General features: G+C 36.7%; 1 protein-coding gene across 11 annotated transcripts in view; it reads left to right on the top strand.

Moving 5' to 3' along the window:
- The window catches only part of BBX (BBX high mobility group box domain containing), a 281,580-nt gene that overhangs the window by 29,539 nt on the left and 232,050 nt on the right, over positions 1-19,991 (top strand). The window contains exon 1 of one of the 11 annotated variants that reach the window (XM_079921622.1): positions 10,167-10,239. The exons of the other annotated variants lie outside the window; for them this stretch is intronic. The gene's annotated coding sequence lies outside the window, so the exon portion shown is untranslated. Of the gene's footprint in view, positions 1-10,166; positions 10,240-19,991 lie in introns of those variants that run through there. 11 annotated transcript variants of the gene reach the window in all.

Here is a 19,991-nt window from a genome sequence, read left to right as displayed (position 1 = left end):
AGCAAAGACCTCATTTCACCCACCCTTAAAATGCTGTACTTGGCTTCATAAGGAGAACACTCCATTTCAAAGGTTTTATTTTGGAGTGCAGTGTGACCTCAGGTTGGTAAGGATCTGCTCAATCTGAGTTTGAACAGATGGTTAGTGAAAAATCTGACTTATTTGGTATTTAGACATCCCATTAAAATGAATGATAACAATTCTCACTGCATTCAACTGATGGATTTTAACCATTGTTATAAATTCTTCTCCATAATAATAATTGCTACTGTTTATTAGAGTGTAATGTTCCAGACAATGCCATAGGTATTTAAAATCATCTTATTTAATCTTTACAGTAATACTATGAGAGAGAGATTATTATTCCCCATTTTACTGGGGAACCTAAGACTGCAGGTGGCTAAATATCTTATCCATATATGCTGTCTATGCTTCAGGATTTGAATTCTGGTCATTCTGACTCTAGAGTCTAAGTCCAATTCACCACTTTTCCCCCTGCTCTCACATACTTATAGCTAACATCATGCCTGTGCTTTTTAATGCATGGGCTACAGGACAGGTTGGGTAGATGAGGGTTGTGCCTGTGAGGGCACGTGAAGGAGGAGAGACTTTGGAGCTTAAACAGCAGAACCGAAGATAGTAACTGAAAGATACCACATCAGACCCTATAAAGTGAAAGTGCAGAGGAAGAGGTAAATAAATCAGGCCTTGAGATGTCGCTACTACTACTGCCCCAACCACTGCCTCCCTGGTCTCCTCCTGAACAAATCAGAATCTTCAGAGTAGGATCTAAGGATTTGTATTTTTCACAAGCCCTGTGCAGATGATTCTCATATGCCCAAATGCTAGTTGGATACCAAAAGGTATGTGGAGAGAGTAAAGTGGATGAAATAGGATTTGGAATCTAAACCCAGGAGTGCTGAGTATGTTGAGGGCTGTTCCTTTTCTGAAGAACAGAGCTGAACATCAGTGAACAAAACAGACAGTGGTGAGGGTCTAGTGATTACAGATTTGGAGTGTTATTCATTCTTAATTTTTAAACCCTTTTCTGGCTTTTTGTGGAAAATAAATTGACCTTTTTCTCTCACATTTTATGTGTATGAAGTGGGCCTAGCTTAAATGACCTGGTACACAAAGAGGTTGTGTTGTAAGTAGACTGGTATGAATTCACTTACTTTTTGAGCACAATATTAATTTTAAGCAAAAAGACATGGTTACTCACTCAGCTTAACTTCTAAGTATCTTATTAATTAATTCTTTAATTATTCTATCTAGTTTCATTAAATCTTTAATTCCACAACACTTATTTTCTAGGTTTCTAACATTGGTGGAATGTGATATTTTGGGAAGATGGTAGTATTTTAGGTTTGTTTTGTGTGTGTGTGCATTGTGTTTAATGCTCCAGATAAGCAGTTACTGTGAGTGACTCTGGAGGTGTGGTTATATCTTATGGTTTGTAAATATTTTAAACTTGCTAGCGGTAATTTTTTTCTAAAACCTTGAGTGATAAGAAGATGATATGGAAGTGAATCAGTGGGAAGACAATCCAGAAGTTAATACTGAGTCTGGTGATGGGGCTCTCCTGAGGTCTTTTTATCTACAGCAATTATTATGACATCATTTTTTGCCTTTTCCGTATTGTCTAACCTCTCTACTACCTAAGAAATATTTTTGGCAGGACATAAATCCATGCAAATGACTGAGAATGGCTTTACTTTAACATGGCAATTCATCCTTTAAAAAAAAAAACATCTTTGATTCTACTTCTTTTCCAGAGTATTTGTTTCTGCTCTACCAAAGCCTCCTGTTTGAGGTTTAGTTGCTCAATTTCCCACCCTATCTTACCCTCTCTGTTTGCATGTAGACTAACAGTTTTGAGTAGGAGGGGGTGAGAACAGGGTGATTTGACCAAACAAAATAGCACAGTTGGGGTAACTTTTCAGGTGCTTGCCTCTTGGTTTAAGGTTTTAGATATACTCAGCCTACAAAGGAATTTGTAGATTTCAAAGGGCAGTTTAGAAAGGAAAAGTGATGTGCAAGTGTCAAATAATTCACACAAGTTGGGTTCTTCATTAAAGACCCCGGAAAGGGCTTCCCTGGTGGCGCAGTGGTTGAGAGTCCACCTGCCGATGCAGGGGACACGGGTTCGTGCCCCGGTCCGGGAAGATCCCACATGCCGCGGAGCGGCTGGGCCCGTGAGACTGGCCTCTGAGCCTGCGTGTCCACAACAGTGAGAGGGTTGCGTACCGCAAAAAAAAGAAAAAAGACCCTGGAAAAAACTTGAGTGCTTGTTAACTTTTCCAAGAAGACATTGACTAAGATCACATCACCACTATGATCATGGAAGTCCAACAAAAAAAAAGTATTCGTCAAAAAGCAGAAACAGAACCAGAAATACCATCCCACTCATGTTTAAGAACACAGTGCTCATCTTCCACAAATACATTATGCACCTCTAGGTTAGAAAGATGTGAGTTAAGGAGGCCCAATGGAAGGGCATCTGAAACACTGCTGGGATGGAGAGCTATCATCGAAGGAGGCTGTCTTTTTGAATGCTGAAGAATCTCTAGTTTAAACCTGTGGAATCATGGATGAAGCCAGCAAAGGATTATTCACCCACATTCTTGTGAATTTGAATGAGTGGTAATGCCTTAGAGTCCTAAAAATTTCTGGACGAATATCACCCTCCTCTCACCCCTCCTCCCCACCCCTCATTATAGCAATTGGGAGGTTTTGGAGTTTATCCATAATCTTGTGTGGTTGATGTCAGGGGTGGAAGCCATATCCTTCCACAGCAAGCCCTTGTCTCTACTGTCAAATCGAGTATGGGCTCAGGTGGCCCGGCCTGCTCAGCTCTGTTGTTCAGTGCTCTGATATTGTATCACTCTTAGTTGCTATCCTGCCAAGTTCTTCCAAGATGTAGGACTTTGCTTTCCATTTTATAAAATTATTGGTTAATAGAATCCACTGCCTGTTCAACTCCGTGAATTAACAGATGTTTATTGAACAGGTTTATATACTTATTATTACATACAAAAGAGCTCACGTTAGATTCATGATTTTTAAGAGTGTCGTGTGTGTGTGTGTGTGTGTATATATATATATATATATATATATATTTTTTTTTTTTTTGGATTAGATGCTGTTTTTGATGCTGGCCTTGAGCCAAATCATTTTGCTGAGCAAACTTTCAGAGCCCTTTTCTCTGTAGGGGAATATTACATGTAAGTTCTCTGTGTTAAACAGCTTTACAGGTATCTGGTAACTTTCTGTAGTTATTCCTTTAATGAACAGAAGCAGTGGGGCTGCCCCACTGGGGCTACTGTGGTTGCGGTGATTTTTCTGGTATTTCTTTTGAAGAGGTTGTTTTAGGAAATGTGTTTTAAGGCACAGACCAGTCTTAGGTGGTAATCCTACCAGGTCACCCATTTAAATTTCCAGAAAAGGCTCGAATTATATAAAATAACCAATGAAAAACCAATAATTGGTTTCTTGGTGTTCTGCTTCTCAAATTTTCTACTGAAGTACCTGAATAGCAGAAGAAGGTAAAATCATTTTCTTGTGAAGTCATGGGTCAAAGGCCAAATTGTGCTTCCAGAAAGCTCAGTTTTGTTGAAGTTTCCAGAATGCTTGATCTTAAAAATCTATTTGAATATTATATTCTATTCCATAATATATGCCTCTTTTTTTTTTTAAATTGAGGTAAAAATAACATACAGTATAATGTATAGATCTTAAGTATAGAGTTTGGTGAGTATTGACACAAGCATACAGTGGTGTAATTTACACACGTATCAAGAATATACCTACATGTTTTAACATAGAAGTAGTGTTTGAAGTTCTTTTCCATCAAGAAAATTCATGACCCCCCCCCCCAAAAAAAAAGAAAAAGAAAATTCATTCCCTAAGACTATCTGCCTTTTTAATTTTGTGTCTTCTACTTGTTATACCACTCTGTATTCTCTTGGGATGATGGCAGTGGACATAGCATGATTATTCTGTTTTGAGAAGTGTGGGCCTCATCAAGATAACTCTGCAAAATGGCTAGGCATCTTAATGGATTTTCTTTAAAGTCTAGCTAGAGAAGTTGGTTGATGTCCATTGTTTACCTAAACACCAAAAAATTCTGACTGCTCTAATTGCAGATGGTTTACCAAGTCAAGCAATAGATCTATGATCAGGAAATTAAAGATTTGTTCACTTTCATTGTTTTTTCTGGTAATCTATTTTATAACAGGGCCTTATTCACGTGTATATGTGATCTGCCATTTAGTTCCTTTAACATTCTTTCCAGATAACATTTGACACTCTTTCCTTTGCAGTAGTCACCTTGTAGGAATCCCACTGATGATCCACTCCCAGCTTTTTATTCTCATTTCTTGAATTCTTTCTTGAACATTGCCTGCAACTATAACTGAGTGCTTGTACTTTGTTTTCCTCCAGAATTCTTTCAGAGAGCAGATATTATATCTCTCTTTCAGTAGAGACCCAAGGTGTAATTATTTTAGCTATTGCAATGAACATTAAGCGCACTAGATTGATTTCAATTGTAGGTATTGGTCGTAGGTAATATAAGAGATATAAAGTTGGATAAGGGATAGACCCTATGCTCAAGTAATGTTTAGTAATATTAGGGGAGCTGATCATGGTAACTAATTCTTATTAAAAGTTTTTTATGTGCTATGTACTGTTCTGAGCATAGCACATATATTTCCTGATTTTATCTCCACAATTATCATTTAGTCTAATTAATAATGTACATGTTTTATACATTAAGTTGTGTGTCTTAGGTCAAGTTTCTTAGAAGCAGGGCCTGAGATGCAAAGTCTTGCGAAGGTGATTTATTGAGGGAGGGCTCAGCAGGAACCTGAGCAGGGGAGCGAAGCAGGATGGGGAGGGCAGTGGTCTCATTGATACCTGAAAATGCATATTCTCAGGTCTCACTCAGGAACCCTGACTCAGGAACTCAGGGGAGTCGGGCAGCATCCTGCGGTTCAACTAGTCTTTCAGGTGGTTCTGATTGACACTAAAATTTGAGAGCCACTTGGATAGAGGAAAAAAACAGGTAAAGATTTGGGTTTTGCTAAAAATGTAGCCTCAGTGGGATCCTTTGAGGAGTTTTGGAGCGGGAATGGCAACATAGAGGGCCAGTCAGACATTCGCTGTGGGGGACTGCCTTGGGGGACAGACAGTGAGGGGAGGGGTATAATCTCCCAGAATCTCTGGAAAAGGTAGGTCTTGTGCAGCTCTGAGCCCTTAGCATTCCACACTTCCAGCAGCTGGGCAGTGGGTTTGCTGGCCTGAAGGGGGGTCTAGGTGGGGCATCCCGGTGTCCATTACACTAAGGCACAGGGGAGTTAAGTAACTAGCTCAGAGTCCCACAGCTAGTAATGGGATTTGAACTCAGGCAGTCTGGATCTAGAGTCCATCTTCCTAACCATTAGCTGTAGTGTCTCGTGTGGTCAGAACAATATAGAAATAACAACATGGGGGCTTCTCTGGTGGTGCAGTGGTTGAGAGTATGCCTGCCGATGCAGGGGACACGGGTTCGTGCCTCGGTCTGGGAAGATCCCACATGCCACCGAGCAGCTGGGCCCGTGAGCCATGGCCGCTGAGCCTGTGAGTCCGCAGCCTGTGCTCCGCAACGGGAGAGGCCACAGCAGTGAGAGGCCCGTGTACCGCAAAAAAAAAAAAAAAAAACCAAAAAAAAAAAAAAAACCTTTCTCTGTAATGGGCCAGATAGAAATAACAACATGGACATAAATGAACAAGAGACAGTTTAGAGGAGGGAGTTGCTTTTGACTGAGGAAAACAGAAGCCCTCATGAAAGGGGTGTTATTTGATTTTGCTTTGACATAGGAGAGATCTGGACATGTATGTACAAATTTCTGTGAGAGGCTTTCTAGGTAGAAGGAATAGCCTGAGAAAAGGCATAGTGGCATGCAAATGTGGGTTGGTGTCTAGAAACCAGTTATTCTGCTGGGCTGCAATTTGGCTTATTAAAGAGTTCTGGGAGAAAAGTCGTTTCATATTGGTTTGAGGCCAGGTCTTAGATATCCTTCGATGCCAGGCAATTGGCATCGAAGATTTTTAATCCGGGAAGAACATAGTCAGAACGATATTATAGAAAGATCAACAACCTAATAAAAATGGGTGAAAGATTGAATAGACATTTCATCAAAGAAGATAGGTGATGGCTACAAAGCACATGGAAAATATTCAACATTGTTAGTCATTAGGGAAATGCACATTAGAACCACAACGAGATACCGTTATACACCTATTAAAGTGGCTAAAATTAAAAAGACTGATCATATCCAGTGTAGAGAAACTAGAACTCTCATAGACTACAGGTGAGAAAGTAAAATGGTAGAACCACTTTGAAGATAGTTTGGCAGTTTCTTAAAAAGTTAAACCTACACTTACCACTGATCTAGTCATTTTCCTCTTACAGTATTTATCCAAGTCAGAGAAAGCGTATGTCCATACAGAGATGCATACATGAATGTTCATTGTAGATTTATTTGTAATATCCAAAATATCCATCAGCAAATGAATGGATAAATGATGGTCTGTGCATACAATGAACTATTATTCAGCAATAAAAAGGAAAGAACTATTGATCTACCCATCAACATTGGTGAATCTCAAAATAATTATGCTGATTGAAAAGCCCAGACAAAAAAGAGTACATACTGTATGATTCCATTTACATGAAATTCTAAAAAATACAAACTAATCTGTAGTCATAAGAAGCAGATAAGTGGTTGCTTTACAGTGGAGAGAGGAGTAGAGGGAGGGATTTCAGAGGCACAAGAAAAAATTGGGGGGATGACGGATCTCTTCATTGTCTTGAATGTGACTGTTTCATAGGATTATCAAACTTATCAAATTGTACACTTCAAATATATTCAGTTGATTGTGTGTCAATCATGCCTCAATAAAAAAAGAACATACAAGGGACTTCCCGGGTGGTCTAGTGACTAAGGCTCCACACTCGCAATGCAGGGGGCCGGGGTTCGAGCCCTGGTCAGGGAATTAGATTCCACGTGCCGCAACTAAGTGTTTGCTCCAACTAAAAGATCCCACATGCCGCAACTAAAGATCCTGCATGCAGCAACGAAGACCTGGCGCAGCCAAATAAATAAATAAAAACTGCAAATATTTAAAATACTTTAAAAAAAGAACAAACAAAAAAAAGAAGAAGAAAGATTAATATGACCACATATGTGTAGGGTGAATTTCAGGAGGAGAAACTGGGAATAAGCAGAAGCGAGACAAGTCTGGAGGCGGTGAATGTACATGATAAACCAGGACCTGCTCTTGGCTGTGGGTGTGGAAAAGAAGAAATGGATAGAAAAGTTGCTATAGAGGAAGCAGTACAGGAATTAGGGGAATAAAGGAGAAGAAGCTGGCCAAGAGGATGCTGGGGTTTTTCAAAAATGGATGGAGCTTCTGTGATGGAGGGTGTTTGAGAGTGAGCAGAGAAATTGCAGTTCAGGTTCAGGAGCATGGAATGTGGTAAGGGGCAACGATTGTGGAGATGTCAAGCAAGTAGTTGGAAGTGCTGAACTAAAACTCAGGGATGGTTGTGTAGATTGAGAAGACTTCATTGTAGAGGCCATTATTGAGAGCCACAAGGTCTGATAATAAAATTGCCAAGGATGACAATAATAAGAGAGGGTCAGTGTCAGTTAGGATTAAAATTCTTTGTCTCAAGTTCTTGTTCATTTTTTTTTAATCCATTGACTCACATGGCCTCCAAATGAATAATGAAGTTACATTTTGCATATTAAATTGAGAGAAAGTTAAACCCTTTATTACTTTGTAACTTAGGGTAGGGTAGGGAAAAAAGAGGAAAAAAAAAAAACCCCTCTCAGAGAGGCAAAAGCAAACATGTGTCTTTTCAGCTCTTCCTAGGTAGTATTTTGACCTTTTATCACCTGTTTCTTTTTTTCCAAAAGAGGTAATTAAATAGTTTAGCTTAAAAATCTTTCTTTCTTGCTCTTGCCATGGCATAGATATGTAAATAAAAGAAAAGGCAAGAATGTCAGCCAAGATACTAAGTAAAGTCGACTAGGAAGTGAGAGTAAGATTTCATTCTCATAAACCATGAGACTCAGATTTAGTTGTATTTCCAGTTGTTTCAGTTTAGATATGTGTAGTCAGTTACTTCAGAAAGACGTGTTGTAAAAAGTCTGATTAATGGGGCTATAGAATGGCTTTATGTGCTGTAGCTTGTTCTCCTTATTCTGAGTTCAACTGTTTGTGATGTCAGAAAGCACTTCCACTTAAGGTCACTGCTTATTATTAACTAAAGAAAGATTTCGTAGGCCAAAAGTTTCTGGAATTTATACTTGGCCAAGGAGTGAATTTGAGTTTATATCAGAACAAGCCAGTTGGACATTGTATTTTTCGAAAGGTAAAGCTGGGGAGAGTGAGACATCCCTGATCTCCAGCCACTAGATGCTAGTAGTACCATTCCCCTAGTCAGGACCATCAAAATGTCTCCTAGGGGCACAGTCACCTCTGGTGGAGAACTACTGTGCTAACCTAAGCAGATCAAGCAAAAATGTGAAAGTCTGCACATTTGTATCTTAGGTGTTGTAAGGTATGGAATAAATGGAATTTTGCCATTTAAGAAACCAATTTCTTGAACACTATGCTTGGGAAAGATTGTCCTGATTATAGAATCCATTCCAAATCAGTGTACACTTTGATACAACCACTTAGGGGAACAGTTGGTCAGTATCTAGCAGAACTTGAGAAATATAGCAATTCTGCATCTAGTTATACCCTAGAGAAAGTCTCAAACATCTGCACAAGGATGTGTACAAGGATATTTATAGCAGAATTGTTTTGTAATAGAGAAAACTGGAAATAGCATTGTTGGATCAATCTCAAAAACAAAGTTGATAGAAAACAAAACATAGGAGAATTTTTACTTTATATCTTCTGTATATGTTTTAGAAAAAAGCAAAACAATGATATATACATTGTTTAGCTCAAATTCATGACAGTATTCACTTCTGAGGAGGAAGGGATGAAGCTGAATGGGACCAGGAAGAGAAAAATGGAGGATGTCAATTTTATTTACATCTTTTTGTTTATTTTTTTAAAAAGGGCTGAAGTTATACTACAGAATGGTAAATTTCAGTGGGTAGGTTCTTGCGTATTTATTATTTATCATCTTTGCATTTTTCTTTATTTTTTTCAAATGAAACATAAAAGAGACACTTTAATACTTCACAGTGTAAATTGATATCTTGAGTTCATTATGGGATGCATTGAATTGTAGCTTTTCTGAAATATCTTTTTGCTGTAGCTTTAATTTTCAGTAACATGTTTGAAGAAAGTGATTGTGCTGTGTGCTATTTCCTAGTCACATTTCTATGCACTAAGCCACGGTTTCTTGATTCGTCCTTGCACAAACATGTGTAGATCTCGATTCTCACACGTTGAAATAAACGCAGCTGTGTTTATTTCAATGAGATTACATTCAAATAAACACACATGTGATCCCTTATGAGTGTGAACCCGTAAAACACTTGTTGATTTGGTTCTGAAATTGTGTGTTCAAATAAACACACTTGTTCTAAGGAAAGTTTCGCTTTACTCAAACGTTCATGCTTTGAACATGTGTTTTATAGAAGGCAGATGTGGACCTGAGTGTCTAAAAAGAATAATAGTTCTTTAGAGTCTGTCATTGCTTTAGACAAACGCAGGGTTTATTTAATGGGCAATTTTTTAGTATGTTGGTAGTTGTCTTGGGTAAGTAATTAATTAAAAATAATGTTTGAATATCACATTTTATGTAATTCATTTATTTTAATTAATTTATTTATTTGGATGCACCACTCAGCTTGTGGAATCTTAGTTCCCTGACCAGGGATTGAACCTGGGAAATTTAATATCCTCGGCAGTGAAAAGTGCCGAGTCCTAACCACTGGACCACCAGGGAACTCCCGGAATTCATTTACTATTGACAGATTGACTGAATGTAATAGAATTTTAAATAAATTATATAATATGTTAAATATATTTGTGAGTATATTTTTAAGAAATATTAATGATAAATTAAAAAGTGAAGGAGCTTTTTATATTTTGGAAACTGCTTCTTGTTTAATTAGACTTGTAAATCTGTGTTTTTACATTTTAAATTTTAGAATGAAAATAGAGAAAAGCTTCAAAGCGAGAAGAGTACTATGCACATTTCTATTTCTGCTGAAATGACTATAGGTAACCTGCAAAGAAATGAGTTAACATGCTTCAGCCTTCTATAAAATATTTTAATGAAATGGAATGTAACTTATAAAGTACCAGTATTTGAGCTTTTTTCCTTAACAAATGAACCATAAGATTATAGCAGCCTGAGGTCTTTTTTTTCCCCTCCAAAATGGGGGGGGGCATGGTGGATTTTTATATGTGCTATTGTGCAGATATTTAGGAAGTAGACAGACTGACATCTGTTTTTGACCTGAAAGCCTGTTATTTTACTGTCCATGTAAGGTTTTTGGTTTAGAAGTTTTGTCAGCCCCACAGCTTTGGGCTCTACAGCTTCTCCTCCTTGGTGTATAGCAAGAGTGTGTGTGTGTGTGTGTGTGTGTGTGTCTGTGTGTGTGTGTGTGTGTGAGAGAGAGAGAGAGAGAGAGAGAGAGAGAGAGAGAAAGTGGCAGGTTGTTGATGGCGTGATGGAGTGTCTGGACATCTTTGGTCCGTCTCCTTTGCCCAGTTAGAGCCTTAGTGTTTGTGACCTAAAGGGCCCTTCCCTGCGTCCTTCTCAAGACGCATGGAACTTGCTCACCACATCTGTGAAGCTCAGTGTGGCTTTCAGCTCCATCTCTCAGGACCAGACACAAGGTGCTATCCTCTACTTGGTGCCACAATGGATATATAAGTATCTCTCCACAAAGCCTGTAATTCTTTCATTAAACCCCCATTTTCTGGTCAGTCATTGCTGGATTTGGCCTTTTAAGAATTTCTATCCAGGTATTTCAGAAGGTTAAATATCTTTATGTGCATAAATTCCTTAAATATAAACTATTATAGAGAAAATTAAATTTTATAAAGTTTCAAAGGTTAATGTTTCCATTTCAGAGGTAATGCATGAATACATTTTTTTCTTTGCCAAAACATTTGAGAATAACTATAATCCTGTTTTATTTTTCCTACTATTTACTAATTTCTGAAGTTATTTTAATTTAAAATAAAAAGTGTTTTAGTTGCTTGCTGGCTTACATGTTTAGAGCCTTGCTTCTCTCTCTCGAAAGGAAGCTTCATGAGAACAGGGCCCTTTGTTTTGCTTGCTCCATATACCTAGTGCTTATAACAGGCTCTGGCACATATTAAACACTCAATAAATGTTTGTGAATGAATGCTGAATGAATAAAAGATAAGAAGAAATTTCCTTTTGACTTTCATTCCTAGTCTTAATGTTTGCTGTCAGCCCCACCAATTCCCCAAGCTAGTTAGGTGTGTTTTCTTTTAACTTTATTTATAATGCCATTTCCCAGGGGACACTGACAGTTTTTATGTAGTCAACTTTGTCAATCTTTTCCTTCTTGCTTTTCTTTTTGTACTTTAAGAAGGTCTTTCCTACCCCAGTGTCATTGATATACTCCCTTATATATTCTTTTATACATGTATGTGTTTGATTCTCATGTTTAAGCCTTTTAAAAAGTCTGTCTGAAATTTATTGTTAATATTGTGAGGTGGAGATCAATCTTTTTACCCCTCTTCTCCCGTCACCCCCCACCCCCAAACACACACACACACACACACACACACACACAACTGGTTGTCCTAGCTCCATCTGTAGAATAGTGTGTGCTTTTTCTAACTAATTTGAAATGCTTTAATCATGTACAAATATTTTGGAACTTAAATACTGTGTTCTATTGATGTATTTTTCTGTTTCTGTGGAAATGATAGATTGAATTATATAGTTTTAAAATACCTCTCTTACTGGTTTTATTAGTTTGTCAGTTTATTCTCTTGGAGATTTTCTTACATAAAGTCAAATCATTAAGTCACTAATGAATGATAGTTGTGTTGCCTTGTCCGGTGTTTTCCTTTTTCCGTTTTTCTTTCTTTTTATTTTTGCTTTTGGTTAATGCATTGACTAGTACCTCTGGTACAATGCTGATTACTCCTGGTGAATAGTGTACATCCTTTCTTGTATATATATTTAGATATTTTATTTATTTATTTATTTATTGGCCACGCCACATGGCATGTGGAATCTTAGTTCCCAGACCAGAGCTCAAACTCGTGCCCCCTACTCTATTAGAAGTGTGAAATCTTAACCACTGGACCACCAGGGAAGTCTCTATATTTACATATTTTAATGCATCTAATATTTGACTACTATGAATAGTGTCTTTATGTCCTTCTCTTAGATCTTTTTTTATCAGATTAAGGAAATTCTCTCCTTCTCTTAGCTAAGACATTTTATCATGAATGTGTAGTAAAATAGTTTGTTGACCTGATCATGTCATTTTTTTCTTTTACCTCTTAATATAGTGAATTGCATTGATACATTTTCTGATGGCAATCATCCTTACATTTCTGGGCTAAACTCTATTTGATGTTATTCTTCGCATACCCTGTTTTATTCCATTTTTAAATTTTACTTAAGAATTTTACATCTACTTTGAAGTGTGACGGAACAATAATTTTTCTTTTCTTTGCTATTCTTACCTGGTTCTTGAATGGGGTTAAGTGAGCCTCACTTATGGAAGGGTTTGTTTCAGGTGAAAGTTGTTTATTTTGAATGCTTGTGTATTAGAGCTCCTATAAAACTCCCTCAGGCTAGTGCCTTTTTTGAGGATGTAGACCTTTGGCCAGTTGCTTTAATTTTTTTACCTTGGTTAGTGTGGTGTTGGTTTTTCTGCTTGTTCTTTGGTAAGTTTTGATAAGTTATAGTTTGTTAGGAAGCCATCCATTTCATATAGACTTTAAAGTTTTTGGTATGAAGTTGTTCTTAGTGTTTTCTTATAATGCTTAATTTTTCTCTGTCTCTAGTATTTCTCATTTATTAACTTTTATTATTAATTCTGTCTTTTTTGTTCTTGTTTTCTAGTGCTTGTTTTGAAATAATTCATTTATTTTCAAACTTTAATTGTTCTCTAAAATGTCATTTGTCTCACTATTTTCAATGAGTACCATGTTGGTGACATCTCACAGTTTTTCTTACGTAGTGTGGTCATTGTCAGTTTGAAATACAAAAAAATTGCACTTTGATTTGCTCTTTAACCAATACACTACTTTTTTTTTTTTTTTTTTTTTTTGCGGTACGCGGGCCTGTCACTGTTGTGGCCTCTCCCGTTGCGGAGCACAGGCTCCGGACCCGCAGGCTCAGCGGCCATGGCTCACGGGCCCAGCCGCTCCGCGGCATGTGGGATCTTCCCGGACCGAGGCACGAACTCATGTCCCCTGCATCGCCAGGCGGACTCTCAACCACTGCACCACCAGGGAAGCCCCAATACGCTAGTTTTAGAAATAAAGTTCCCAGTTAAATTTTTTTGGCTGTCATTTTATTATTGATTTCTTTTCTTTTGCATATTCTTTTTTTTAACCTTTTTTAAATTGAACTATAGTTAATTTACAGTGTATTAGTTTCAGGTGTGTAGCAAAGTGATTCAGTTATACACACACGCATATACACACATATTGTTTTTCTGATTCTTTTCCATTATAGGTTATTACAAGATATTGAATATAGTTCCCTGTGGTATACATTAGGTCCTTGTTGTTTATTTTATATATAGTAGTGTGATATGTTAATCTCAAACTCCTAATTTATCTATTTTGTTTGTTAATTGATTTCATACCTTATTGTATTTAGGTTAATGAATGTGGCCTGCAGGATAACAATATTTAGGAATTTTTTTTTAAGTGAATGTTTTTTTTTTAAAAAATTATTTATTTATTTTAGTTTTGGCTGCATTGGGTCTTTGTTGCTGCACATGGGCTTTTCTCTAGTTGCGGTGAGCAGGGGCTACTCTTCATCGCGGTGCACAGGTGCCTCTTGTTGCAGGGCACGGCCTCTAGGCGCACGGGCTCAGTAGATGTGGCTCCCGGGCTCTGGAGTGCAGGCTCAGTAGTTGTGGCACATGGGCTTAGTTGCATTGCAGCATGTGGGATCTTCCCAGACCAGGGCTTGAACCTGTGTCCCCTGCATTGGCAGGTAGATTCTTAACCACTGCACCACCAGGAAAGCCCCAGGAATTGTTAATTTAGCCTTTGCTGTCCACTATATGATCAGTCTCTGAGTGTTTCATGTCTTCAAAAAGAATGTGATTTCTTTTCATGTGGAGTCCAGAGTGTTACATATGAAATGTCTGTTAGGTTAATATTATATCCATTAGGATAATTTGAATATGTTATTCCTATCCTTCATAACATTATTTTTCTTTTACTTTATCTGTTATTTTCTGAGAGGGGTATTTTAAAGTCTGTCAGTGTGATTTGATTGTGATTTGTTAATTTCTGCTATTTGAAATGTTTTCTTTTTGTATTTCAAAAACTGTGTTGTTAAATGTATAAGAATCAGTGACTCTTATTCACTCTTGGAAGATTATTCTTTTTGGCAATGTAAATATTTCTTTTTCCCTTTTAATGATTTTTCTCCTTGATTTCTTTTTTGTCTGGTGTCACTGTTGCTATATGTACTTTCTCTTTCCATTTGCCTGCTGTATAGTTTCATATCCCTGAATTTTAAAACTTTATGTGTCATTTTGTTTTAAGATGTCTTTTATGGACGTGGACATAGATTTTTATTTTTTAATTTAGTCTGAGCATGTCTCTGGCAGTGTGTTAATATTTACTGTGACTTACACCTGCTAATTTTTTTATATTACCCTCTCTTTGTTTCCATTTTCCATACTATCATTGGAATGATCACATTTCTTTGTTTTATTCTTTATTTGCTCTACTGGTTTGAATAGCATACCTTTCTTTCCTACTTCGTTATCACTTTTGTTTGTTTGCTTGTTTGTTTATTTGTTTTCTTTCAGTTTTATTTAGATGTAGTTGACATACATCTCTGTGCAAATTTAAGGTATAGAGAATTAATGATTTGACTTACATATATTATGAAATATTTACTACAGTAAGTTTAGTTGACTTAATATCCATCATCTCATATAGATCCCCCCCCACAAAAAAGAAAAAAAACGTTCTTTAACTTTTAGGATTTACTGTCTTAGCATCTTTCAAATATACCATACAACAGTGTTAACTAGTTATCATGCTGTACATTACATCCCCAGTACTTATTTATATTATAACTGGAAGTTTGTATCTTTTGACCCCCTTCCTCCAATTCCCCCACCTTCACTATATATATATATATATATATATTTTTTTTTTTTTTTTTTTTAAATAAATTTATTTATTTATTTTTGGCTGCATTGGGTCTTCGTTGCTGCACACGGGCTTTCTCTAGTTGTGGCGAGATGGGGCTACTCTTTGTTGCGGTGCGTGGGCTTCTCATTGCTTTGGCTTTTCTTGTTGTGGAGCACAGGCTCTAGGCGCATGCAGCCTCAGTAGTTGTGGCTCACAGACTCAGTAGTTGTGGCTCGCGGGCTGTAGAGCACAGGCTCAGCAGTTGTGGCTTGGGGGCTGTAGAGTGCAGGCTCAGTAGTTGTGGTGCATGGGCTTAGTTGCTCTGCAGCATGTGGGATCTTCCCGGACCAGGGCTCGAACCCGTGTCCCTTGCATTCTTAACCACTGAGCAACCAGGGAAGCCCCACAATATATTTTTAACATGTGTATTTAAACATGTTTTTCTTATAATGTCTGGAATTGTAGGTATCTAGCTTTTCTCTGAATAAGAGAAGAACTTCAGCATGCTCTTATTTTCCCCCGTTCTCTGTTTTCAGCCTTTTAGGTTGATAAAGACAAGTTTCCCCCTGAATTATTATTAAAAGTGGAAGTTTGGTATCTCTTTTGTGGATAAGTCTTTTTTCTTTTTTATGATAATTTAAAAGATTTTTGCTTTATCCTTGTTACTCAGAATTTCTCTTTGTTGTGTGTGTTTTTGTTTTTAATTTATCCCAGTTGGTACTCAGTGGGTGACTTCTTTCAATGTGAAGCTTTATTCCTTTGGAATTATGTTCTTCAATTATGTCAAATTCTCAAATACTCTATTTTCAGATATTGCCTCTCCCTCACTGTCTATTCTCACCTCTTGGAATTGCTAATAGATAATGAAAACTAGATCTGTCCTCTGGGTCTCTGTGTCTGAAAACTTTTCTTTTTTTTACCTTTTATTTCTTTATCCTTTTCTTTTGCATTCTGAAGAAATCTTTGGCCCACTAACTCCTTCTTCAGTGGTTTTCTTTTAGTGGTATCCTACTATTCATATTCAGTCTTTTCCAAGAGGTCCAGATTTTCATTTCCAGGATTCAAGTTTCTTTTTATATATATACAGATGATTTTGAAACACCTGTGAAGTATATGTCTGATACAACCATATAGCTTTCAACAATCATACAGACCTGTGTTCACATCTTGTTTGACCACCAGTTAACTGTGTTACGGCTGGTTACTTGATGCCTCTATTTAAGCTTCAATTTTCTGGCAAAATTGTGATAAAATATCACTGTGCTATCTTGGTGTGGGGATGAAATTCTGTAATTGTAATACTATTAGCTAACTTACTAGATACTACATGTCAGAAACTGTACTAGGTTATTTTACTCACAACTGTTACCTCATTTAAGTTAGCAATTCCTTTTCAACAACCTAAGAAAATATCCTAAATATGATAGTTTCTTGTATCTTATTCCCCTGAAAGCAGCTGATCATGTTGTTCTAGTTGTTGAAATTCATTGCCTTAAGCAAATCTTTGATCACTGGTTCTACTGGCTTCTCAAACTTACTAAGTAAACAGTATTTTTAAGAGAGGTATGTTTGGCCTACCTTTGACTGTGTTTCTTATTTAGAGTAATTTCTTTGTTCTTCTTTTCCCCCCTGCTCAGTGTTTGGTCCCTGTGTGTGTGCGTGCATCATTTAATCCACTTCTTGGGATATGTTAGTTGAGCTACACACCACTGGTGCAGCTTCTCTCCTGTTTGCCATTTATTGTGCAGGGCATTTGCTCTTTCTGAAAGGATAATGTACTTATTTTGTGAAGAAGTCATTTAGCAACATAATGTGAAAGGGTAAATAAAGGTTACGGGACATTATATCATGCTAGACTAAGAGACTGAAAATATTACCCAGAAAGTACACTTGGATGGTACAGTTATTTCTGAACAGAACCACTGTGTGCTGGTGACTACTTCTGAAATTCTGTGTTGCCTGAACCTTCTGGAATTGCAGTATTCAGCTGGTCCTTTTGTTACTTCTCAGCAATTCCTAGTGAACGGATTTGTGACAGTCATTTATTTTTTTTTAAATAAGAGCAAATAATTAAAAACTCATTTAATACATTATCTTGAGGCAGTTGGTACCCATCAAAGGGCTAGTTTACTGAGATGGTTACTCTTCAGAGAAGCCAAAAATGCTTGAAGTGGACTGGAGATCTTCATGTGTTAAAAGTAATTGTATGTTAGTCTTTAAATGCTTTATAATTACAGTAAACTCTCAACATGTTACCTCCTTTCTTTGTAGTCTTCTGATTGTTAGTATGTTTACAAATTCTTCTTAAAAAAAGGTTAAAATTACTATCAATATGGAATAATCATTTCAGTGTTTATTATACAAATATGTGAACAGGCTGATTTTTTTAAAGTAACATTCAAATTATCAACCATTGAAATAACGATTATATTTATTGAAGTATAACTGAAAGCTAGTCTTTTTTGGGAAATACTATATTGATTTACTTCTGTTATAGTAAGAGGCCCATTTTACAGAATATAAAACAACAAAAATTCATTAATTGATGTTATTAAATGTCACACTATTTGTTAATTGTGAATTCAAAAGAAGTCAGTGCCTTTAATTTATTACCAGTATACCAATTCATGTATTTTTGGCTTATTTAAAAATTTTGAGCAAATATGCAACTCATATACTAATTTTTAATGTTATCCCAATTTAGTTATTAAAAGATTAACCAAGTAGAAACAATGAAATGATTCTGTTCAGTCTTACACCCTTATAGGAATAAGATCATATTTACAATAATCAACCTACATTATTGCAACTGTTTTTCAATGTTTCACAATTTTGTTCCTTTAATAATATATGTAGATTAAATCTAAATAACAGCAAAAAGAATCAAATATGTCTTATGGAGATTAAGAAGTATTCTCCTTGAAGATTTCTTAGTCAGATCATCTGGTATCCTTGTATAAGCTGAGAATTTCTTGAGATACAAATAATAAATATATTTGTGAAAATGTTATGTAGGCTTTCAAAATGAAACTATAGATTAAACATAGGTACAGTTTTGGGTTTTTTTTTGCGGTACGCGGGCCTCTCACTATTGTGGCCTCTCCTGTTGCGGAGCACAGGCTCCGGACCTGCAGGCTGAGCGGCCATGGCTCACGGGCCCAGCCGCTCCGCAGCATGTGGGATCTTCCTGGACCAGGACACGAACCCGTGTCCCCTGCATCGGCAGGCGGACTCTCAACCACTGCGCCACCAGGGAAGCCCATAGGTACAGTTTTATTGACTATTTTCAGTAGATTTAAGAGGAAATGCACAGTTTTGGTTTTTTGGGACAGTACTAATTTAAAATCTCCTCTCTTATTGTCTTCATAAATACACTAACATTTTTTCAGCTTATGTGTCTCCATTTTTGGTTTGGAAAATACATGTGGGTAATAAAAATAATTTAGGAGCTATCATTTATTGAACAGTCATTACGATAAGGCAATATGGGTTCAAGGATATATCACTTATTCTTTCCAAAAACTGGAGGTAAGAATTACAAACATCCCCATTTTGTAAATGAGAAAATTGAGATCCAGAAAGTGAAGTAACTATCCATGATCACACAGCTAATAGAGGACTCTAGATTCAAACCCACCATTCTTTTACTCCAAGATAACATTATAGTAAGTTATAATTGGGTATAGGTTGTTTTACTCTTCTTTGCAATATAGCAGCTTTAGATTGATCTTTCAAGAAATGTCATTTCAAATACATACATATCTTTAATTATTATCTATTAAATCTTAGGCTGCTCTTTGGAAATTATGAAGAATAAAGGATCACATCACAGATATTTTGGTACTTCTAACACTTAGCACAGTGTCATGCATAATAATAAGCCCTCAGTAATTGTTTGTTGAAATGAAATAAGGAAAATTCCTCATTGGGAGCGTGATGAATAAAAATGGGTAAAAACATATGTGACAAATATTTTAAAATTCAGCTTTCAAGTCACCGTTATTAATGTGATTTAGAGATGAAAACTGAATGCTTAAGAATATCTCTTGACCCCTTGTTCTGTGTTGTCCTTCCACATTACAAAAAGACAGATTTATTTTTCAGAAGGAATGACTCAAGGCTGTAGAGGGCAGTGTAAACCAGCTCGAGTGGACTTCGTGGGTTAGAGAGGTGCTATAATAGTCGCTGCGGTCCAGATATCCACATAGGGTTAACACCCCAGGTATCTGACCACTGGTTATTAGAATGGTCTCACACTTAAAAACAGAGAAGGATAAATGAAAGGTGTATTGGAACCAAAGAATTACGTAAAGCCATGAAAAGGCTGGCAGTTAGACATTCACCATTGTATCCTTATAAACTCTAGTGGAAGAACCAGGATCATTACCTAGATAATCTAGGCCTAAAAACATTTTTGTCTCAGTGAACTTGATAAAGTTTCTTGTAAAGAATTTTCTTTCCTCGTTAGTTGTGTAAGTAAACAACTTGAATTAAAAATAGTAACACCCTCAGTTGTATTCCCCTTTTCCTTTCCCCACCTCACCACTTGATGAACACATACACTATTTAGTTGTGTATCAAATTATGCACCATAGTAAATTTTAAAAACATTTAATGATAACAGTTCAGGTTTATTTGGTATT

The sequence above is a fragment of the Stenella coeruleoalba genome (genome assembly GCF_951394435.1).
Source record: "Stenella coeruleoalba genome assembly, chromosome: 5".
In the NCBI taxonomy this organism is placed as follows: domain Eukaryota; kingdom Metazoa; phylum Chordata; class Mammalia; order Artiodactyla; family Delphinidae; genus Stenella; species Stenella coeruleoalba.
This window is presented reverse-complemented; position numbering and strand designations above follow the sequence as displayed.